This window comes from Meleagris gallopavo, chromosome 1, assembly GCF_000146605.3.
Source record: "Meleagris gallopavo isolate NT-WF06-2002-E0010 breed Aviagen turkey brand Nicholas breeding stock chromosome 1, Turkey_5.1, whole genome shotgun sequence".
Lineage (NCBI taxonomy): Eukaryota > Metazoa > Chordata > Aves > Galliformes > Phasianidae > Meleagris > Meleagris gallopavo.
The window spans coordinates 73,303,119-73,312,341 of NC_015011.2; the positions used below are offsets into that span (position 1 = coordinate 73,303,119).

Consider the following 9,223-nt stretch of genomic DNA (forward strand, 5'->3'; position numbering starts at 1 on the left):
CACACACACAAATATGTGCATACATGGAATTACTGACTGCACTCCTCCAACATCAAATTCCCTTGTGGTACACATTGAACATCCCCCTTTTTCTGCATCGCCCACCAAGTGGACACAGGTCCCTGAGCAAATGCAGTTCCACAGAGAGATTTGGCCTTTCCAGAAGCTGGAAAGACCCAAACCACTTTTCCCAACATGCTCTTTACATGTACTACGTGGAGCTTATCTCCCTCTACAGTATGAAGGGAGCTGGATTGGGTAGGAACATTGTGACTGATAGATCCCTGAGTGTTGACCAACCAGGTGTCTTCTCCCAAATGCTTCTCCTACTGCTTTAGTGTTCCACTATACATTGCATGCAACATAGTTTTAAACAACTCATTATATCATTCAATTTTACCTGAAGCTGGTGAATGACAGAGGATATGATAAATACACTCAATGCCATGATCTTTGGCCCAAGTATCTACAAGAGAATTTTTGTAATGAGTCCCATTATCTGACTCAATTCTTTCTGGAGTGCCGTGTCACCACAGGACTTGTTTCTTGAGATTGAGTATGCTATTTTGGGTGGTAGCATGGGATGGTGGCATGGGATACTGGATATGTTTCAAGCCACCCAGTAGTTGCCTCCACCATGGTAAGCACATAATACTTACCATCACCATGGCAAGATGATATGATCAGCCTGCCAAGCCTTCCCATATTTATACCTTTTGCCATAGCTCTTCTCTCCAGAGAGGTTTCATCCTCTTGACTTGTTTAATTGTGGCACATGAGTCACAATCAAGAATAACCTGTGCAATAGCCTCCATAGTTAAGTCCACCTCTTGATCTCTGGCCCACTTATGTTGCATCTCTTCCTTGACGGCCCGAGTCTCACGGGCACAGCAAGCTAGAAATAATTCACCCTTGTGTTGCCAGTCCAAGTCTATTTGAGCCACCTCAATTTTGGCATCATGTGATGAGGAATCTGATGTTAGAAAACCTCTACTTCATAGTTATTGATCCCCTTTTTATCCTTCTTCTGCCAGCATGACTTTCCTGGGTGCTTCGGTAAGAGCCCCTGAGATGGCCATCTTCCTCGAGATAAATCCATATAAAAGTCTGCTTCCTGACATAATCTATGGCTTCTCTCTCTCTCTCTCTCGCTGCCCTCGTCTTGCAAATTTTCACACAAAAGATTTTACCAACTTCGACCAGGACTTGCTTGAACTTGTCCATCTCTGTTCCTCAGTCAAAGGATTTCTCAACCCCTGCCTAGGACATGTCCATCAGTGTTCTTCAGCAAGCTTTGAGACAATGGTGCAAAAGAATAGTCTCTTACAGCTCACTGTAACTCAACAGGCTATCTCCTGCTTTATCTGCTCAAAAGCATGCTGCTGCTCAGGGCCCCACGAAAAATTGTTCTTCTTATGCATCACCTGATAAAGGGGGCTAACAACGAGTTTGGAACATGCATTCTCTAAAAGCCCACTACACCCAGAAAAGATTGTCTCTCTTTCTTACTAGTGGACAGAAACATGGCAGTAATTTATCCCATGCCTGGGATACGACAACATAGATCTTGCCACATTACTCCCCAGAACTTAATTTCCTGCGCAGGTCTTTTCACTTGTTTTGCTTAGTAGCAAAACTCTCTCCAAAACTTCCTCTGCTGTATTGCCCCACACAACACTATCAATAATCAATATACTGCAGGTACTCAGAAGCACCACCCTGTTCCAGTACAGTCTGAACTAATCTGTGGCAAATGGTCAGGCTATGTTTCAACCCTTTGGAGAAAAGATTCCAGGTATACTGAACATCCCTCCAGGTGAAAGCCAACTGTGGCCTACATTCTGTGGCCAAAAACATTGAGAAGAATGCATTAGCAATGTCGGTGGTGGCAAACTACTTGGCTGCTTTTGACTCCTATTCATACTGGAGCTCCAGAATGTCTGGTACAGCAGCACTCAGCACGGTGACTTCATTCAGTCCACCATAGTCTATCATCAGCCTCCATTCTCCACCGGCTTTGCGCCACTGGCTGTATGGGGCTGTAAAAAGGTGAGTGAGTTTTGCTTATCAGCATCTGACTCCCTAGTTGACAAATCAACTTATGAATGGGGAGCAAGGAATCCCTGTTAGCATAGTACTGCTCTCTGTACACCATTTTTTTGTAGCAATTGGCAACTTTTGTTCTTGCATTAGTTGCAACCCCACAACAGATGGATTTCTTATAGGCCAGGCATAACAGACAGCTGCTTAACACCTTCTGTGTCTACAGCAGCTATTCCAAAGGCTCATCAATACTGTTTGAGATCCTTAAAATAGCCCCTTCTGAGGTAATCAATACCAAGTATATATGGAGCCCCTGGACCAGTCACAATAGGATGCTTTTACCAGCCATGCTTATTTCAGCCTCCAACACAGTCAACTCTTGGGAACCTCCCCATCACCACAGAAATATTAATTGATTCTGTTCCTTCGTGACTCAAAGGCATTGGAGTGCACTGCACACCAGTGTCTACCATTGCCTCATATTTCTGTGGGTATGACGTGCCAGCCATCTAATCCACACAGTCCAATACACTTTATTACCTCTCTCACCCCTATGGCTGAGGGCAGGGCCCCTCTATTTGTTACCTGCAATTGTTCTCTTGTGAGTCACGATCAGAATCTACAGTAACTGGACCAATTGCACTGGTGGTTGAGCTGCTTTGTAATTCTCTCACCTGAGCTTGTATCACAGGAGTAATTTTTTTGTGCCACTTCTTCATACATTCCCCATGCTCACTTAAGTAACTCCACAAGGCAGCATGTAACAGATTTACTGCAGTCATTTACTTGAGCAGGAAGATATGTCTTTAATAGCTGAGACTTTTGATGATACACCTGGGGAGCAGGATTCACCACCTTTAATCAGTGATGAGCTCCTTCAGTAGACTGTTTTAATCATCCTGATCTTGAACAGGTGTTTCTGATACCACCACATGTTCATCACAATCAAGAGACAGTTCCTCCAGTATACCATCCTGCTTCTCCATTTTATCTGTTACTCTTGAGATGGTTGAAATATAAGCATGAGATGGAGGTATTTGAAGTTTCAAGATGTAATAATCAGTTCAAAGACTAGGAGTCTTTTCCATTCTTCCTCCTATCTTTCAAACATTGCTGTTAGTGTACCAGCATACTTTTCTAGTGCTTTTCTTGTGAATTTCTGACATGCTCGTAACTCCCTCAGGATCACAGTCTTGGTGTAGATTGTTAGGAACAAACATGGGGTCATATAACATTTCCACTACAGCTATTTCCCTCAAATACTGGATACCTTTTTCAATAGTAGTCCATTTTTTCATCTCAGGCTCCAGGTAGTCTTTTAAAGATTGTTTTTCCCCTATGGAAAATAACACTCATTCTCAGACAGTGTCCGAAACCAAACATCTAGTAATTCCTCTGTCAAAAGGTTAATCTTTAGCAATGCTTCCTATTTGTCAAGCTTCATTACCATCTAAAAACATGCTATTGGCTCAGGTGTCCAACACTGAAGCAACCAGGTGATGCAACCAGTCTCATTCAGGTGCTGTGCAAACTCCTTTCTTGAACCTTGGATTTCAGTCATCTTCAGAGGTCGACAAGTAGTGGTAATAGTGACCTTCTCCTCCTCCAAGGTCTCATCTCCTTGCCTTTTAGTTATTTCTGTTGCCTTTCTCAATAATAGTGGTTTTGGAAATGGTCCCACACCCAGGTCTTCCTCTACTTCCTCCTCTGCTGCTGCTTCTTTCTATTCTAGATGCAATGGCACCCATTTCCATTTCTGTCCTTCCACAGGGGCAACTGACACTGATACTGGTGCCCCCTGTGATTGATCAGGTTGCACAGTTCCAATGCTCGTTCTCTGTAGTTTTGACTCTGAAACTTCCCCTTTTGACTTCAATCTCAGCTCAGAAATTCTCTCTCTGAAATTATATAGAGCCCAGTAAGCACAAGCCAAGCCCCAAATAAGTTCTACCTCCTCAGATCTACCTAAGCCACAACATCCTTGACTTAAAATACTTGCATAGGCTCTTGGGATGACACAGGTGTTCAAGAGTGAAATCCCATGACACCAGAGGTCCCCTTTCCCCTAAAATTTTTCTTAAGCCCCTCCATATTCCCTGCCACTCCGTATTCTCCAGGTATGGGGAAGGCTTCCTCCAGACAAAGTAAATGAAGAATATGTTCGGGGAGGCTGAGAATCGATTTAGCATTCCAAAAAACACATGGAACTGAGAGAAAAACCTGGAAACCTGAATAAACATTGTCTTGTTTGTAAAATTAGCTACTTCCTCTGGGATATAACTGTCAATACTCCTATCATACAACATAGCATACAGGTACCAGGTAGGTGTTTCCATCAATGCTCCTGTTGGTTTTACACACACATACACACACCTAAAGCAGAAAGTGGCAAACTTCATAAGAAACCAGTACATTCTAAGAATTAAAGTTCTGAACATAATAGTATTTAATCCTTTAAAAAGCACTTCTAAAATAAAGAACAGTTTCATAGTCGGCATGATGCCAAAAGAAAAAACTCAGTACAGCATCCAGAGTCTGGCAGACCTACAATCTAATCTAAGAAGGTCAAAGCTAGCTACAGAACTCTGAAATTCTTTGTATGGCATTCTAAGAAAATCACTCTTCTGCTAACATTAAAAATTCAATTTGTATTTCCCAGCCAATGCCCCACATGTCTAAAGATAACTGTACAGGGGGATAGCAGGCCCACTAGCCCAAAAAAGAGAGGGAGAAAGGGAAAGAGAACAAAAAGGGAAAGAAAAAAAAAACACAAATAGCAGCAATGATCTGAGGAGGAAAGTTAATTTACTAATTATAATATAAACATAATATAGCAGAAATACAAGTTAATTGGGATTGAAACTAGTAAATCAAGTAAATTAGAGTTTCTGAAAATGAAAATTATTACTCTGTTCCAACAGAGCAAAAACACAAAGTCTCACAACTTTGCAGTCAGTTTTATCTTTCCCACAGACTGGAAAATGGAAACGGAACACCAAAGTTTTCTGGAACCTGTAGTACATTTCTTCTCTTCTCAGTGCACTACATGATGTGACGATGTGGAATATTGATAACAAAAAATCATAAGACCATGACACTGAATTACAGCAGCTTTCCTTAAGCCTAGTGCATTGTTTTACGTAAATGAGCAAAACCTTTCAAAGTGCAGTTGGGAATAAATTTTTGGGCTTGATTGCAAAGCCTGCAGTGTAATTCAACAACAAAATTTCATCCATAATGAAAAACAGTTTCTGTTCAATTTCTGCTACCAAGTTCACATTCACACTTTCTTTTCAGTACAGTCAAGGACAACTTAGTCAAAAAAATTAGAATGTATGTCTGTGCCTTTGTACTGCTACAACAGTCTAAATCCTCACAACCCAGCTGCTGTCAGAATAATTCATGGAAATAGGTCTGAATAACGATCCACTTAGCGATTGTGGAGCCAAACCTTGTATTCTAACAGTTTTTTATTATGAATTTAATTATTTGAAGACCTAGTTTTGTCCTTCAAAACTGTATTAGATTCTTTGTAGAAGACTAACTCAGTTTTGAGAAGTGCCTCTGTGAAAACAGCATAAGCATTAGGTGGCAGCTATGACAATACATTTCAGAAGAGGAGAGTAAGTAAGTTATTACTACAATGGGATTTTCACAGATACTGCTCCTGCTGAGTCCTTACAAATCCCTCTCACAGAATCCATGCAAAGACAACCAGCAACTAATGTGCCTCTGCTACGTGAGGGAAGACAGTTTGATCAACAGGACCTTAAAATCTGAAGACATAGGGATCTTTTGCCACCAAACACACACATACATACATGCATGAAACATACACATGCATCAGAGACACAGACCTTGAAGTTATGGCCTAAATATTCCTTCCACACATCACAAAGACATTGGCTCTATTGCTTATTCACAGAAGACTGTAAAGGCAGGAGCCAGCTCTCTTGGTAAACTAGTACTGTCCAGCCATTTCCCAAGAAACTGAATCACAGTTCACCAGCACAAGAACAGAACTGGTGTTCTGTGCAGCAGTCCTTTAACACAAATTACAAATGTATGTACAATCTGCACATTCACATCTTGAGCCATTAGCAGGGGGGCTGTTCTCCTTCATAAGACAGGAGATGCCTGCGGCATCAGAATTGTTTAATGGGGACTGCTGATGGATCTGTAATCAGGGAAAACATCATTTGATGATAACATAAAGCACTATGCAATGCACAGAGAAAAGGAAGCACTGCTGCACTATTAAAGATTTGTGAAACTCCACTTGTTCAATTGCAGAAAGGATAATGGTGCATTATTGCTGCTCCTTCTTTCAGCCTCCAAATCTGCACATTTTTAAAATATTTTTTATTACATTGCAGTTCCACTAGCTGAACATTTCCCTAAATTAGATAAAATATTATGAAATAATGCAATACATAAATCCATTTCATTCTCACTTGCAATAAAGGCTATCCAGCCTGCAGAAGCTGTAGCCAGTAACCCTACAGATACAGCTCCTACCAAGTGGAACACCAGTGACCTCTTTCTTTCTCTCCCCCATAGCTTTTACGTACTCAGTTTATGAATGTTTTTCCCACTCTCCCTTCAGGAAGAAGTAATGGAATAGAACTTGAAGAACGACAAGCCTACATGTTTTTCACAAAAATTCTCATCTGCCCCCATTTCTTAAAAGAAAGATCACTATGGAAAATGGAAAAATAATAATAATAATAATAATAATTTCACAAATACTTATGGGAAAAAGTGTTTCCATGCCCAAGAAAATTTCATTGCAATGGATTTTTGTCTACAATACTGTCCAAAGAGAAAAGCAAGAAATAAAAAAAATGCATTCTTTCTGTTCCAGTTTGTTAGTAGTTTCCTAATTAATCTTGCACTGAACTCATCATAGAACCATAGAATGTCTTGTGCATGGAAGGATATTAAAGACTATCTAATTCCAATACATTCAGTCTAATTCCAATTCATTCAACACCTCTAAGGATGAAGCATTCACAACTTCTCTGAATGACCTGTACCAGTGCCTCGCTATCCAAGTAAATAATTTCCTCCTAGCATTTAACTTAAGCCTCCCCTCTTTTGGTTTAAAACCATTCCCTCTTGTCCTGTCATTATCAGATTGTGTAAAAACTAGTTTCTCTCCTGCTTATGTGCAGTCTTTAATTACTGCAATCTTCTCTTCTCCAATCTAAATGAGACCAGCTCCTTCCATCTTTCTTCAAAGCAAAAGTGCATCCAGCATCTTCATGCCCCACCTCTGAGCCCACTTCAGCATCTCCACAACTTTCTTGTGCTCCAGGCCTGGGTGCAGTACTCTAGACAAGGCCTCACAATGGCAGAGGGAGATGATCACCTGCCTCATCTGCTGACCATCTTTCCATTGCGGTTGCCAAAGCCCAGTATGTGGTTGAATTTCTGGGCTGCAAGAACTCAACACTGGCTCACGTCAAGCTTTTCATCCACCAGAACTTTCAAATACATCTCCACAAGGCTGCTCTGAAGGAGTTCTTCTCCCAGTCCATACACATCTCTAACATCGCTCTGACCCAAGTGCAACACCATGCACTTGACCTTGTTGAATCTCATTAAGTTCACATGGACCCACTTCTCAAGCTTCTCCATGTCTCTCTGTATGGCATCCCTTTCTTCTGTGTGCACCACTCAGATTAGTCATAAAACTTGCTGAGGGTTCACTCCATTCCACTGTCTAGGTCATTGGTAAAGACACTGAAGAGCACCAGTCTCAAGACAAACCCCTGGGGGACACCACTCATCACTGGTCTCCATACGGACATATTGCTGTTCATCACACACTCCAGCTGCGACATTTCAAACAATTCCTTATCCACTGAATAATCCACCTTTCAAATCATTATCATTCCAATTTAGAGATAAGAATGTAGTACAGCACCATGCCAAAGGCCCTCAGAAGTCCAAGTAAACTACAATAGTTGCCCTTCCTTTATTCACTGAAACAATCACTCTATCACAGAAGGCCACCAGGTCAGTCAAGCATGATCTGCCCACAGTGAAGCCATGCTGGCTGTCACAGCTCACTTCCTCATCTTGCATGTGTCTTGACATAGTTTCCAAGAACTTCCAATGACCTTCCTTAGTACAGAGATAAGGCTCACTGGCCTGTAATTCCCCAGGCTTTCCATTTTTAAGTATGAGAGAGTGATGTTTTCCTTTCTCCAGTCATTGAAGACTTCACCTTACAACCAAGGCTTTCTAATCTTTTTTGATCTGTGTGAAAATATCCTGTTGTTCCATTTCCCCAACTCTGAATTGTTTTATACTCTGCCAGCATCTTGTCTTATAGGTTGTTTGCCTTTGAACCAGGATTGCCACTTATGAAAGGGTGGAATGCTGCAAGTCATCTTTAATACTCAGTTCTTTCTGATTCTCATGGAAGAGAAACTTCTAACAGAGTGTCATAGTCAAAGCTCTTTTTTGTTGTGTAAAGTGATGACATTCACAGACTCAGGCTGTCATCCTGAACCAGCTTCCAAATCATACTAGAACTTAGAAGGGTGGTTAGCAAAATGACATTTACCAAGAAACTGCTGGTGAATGGTGTGCATGAAAATAAGATCTCAGACCTCTGCACTGGCAGCGTGATAATCAATCTCCTAGGCAATTCTTCAAACACTGAGACAAGTTCCAGAATGTCTGTTCTTAAAATATTCAAAATGTGCATAGACAAGGCCTCAGAAAATCTCCTGTAAGCTTGCCTTGTTGTAAGCAGAAGGCTGTAGACATCCCATCTAATTAAGAATACCTTCAATTGTTACAATTGTGTTCTATTTACCATTCAATATTGCTAAGAAATTCTACTGAGAAAACAAAAACAATAACTTTTAGGAGTATTTCACTTACGGCAAAAATCAGGTGCTCTCCACTGGACCACAACATTCTTCCTAGCACATGCTGTTGCATAATTAGTAATAGAGGAGCACAAGCAATCCTTGCCACTGAAGCAAGAGCAAACATCAAAATGGCAGTTCTTCACATAGGGAGTAGGACTGACTTCATGGTGACAGGGTTCAAAAACAGAAGATATCAAAATTGAGCAGGATTCCTCCGCGTATTTGGCTAAGAAGAAAAGAGAAAAATGATGTGAAAGCATGAAATCAGTGGCCTTCAAGGAAAAAAAAAATAG

The 9,223-nt window shown here is 41.0% G+C and overlaps 1 protein-coding gene across 1 annotated transcript in view; it reads right to left on the reverse strand.

Annotated features, from left to right (window-relative positions):
• LOC100540162 (von Willebrand factor) overlaps nucleotides 1-9,154 on the reverse strand; it is a 52,170-nt gene extending 43,016 nt beyond the window's left edge. Inside the window, exon 1 of the mRNA XM_010716971.2 lies at nucleotides 8,941-9,154. The gene's annotated coding sequence lies outside the window, so the exon portion shown is untranslated. The remainder of the gene's footprint in view (nucleotides 1-8,940) is intronic.
• Nucleotides 9,155-9,223: the final 69 nt, after the last annotated feature.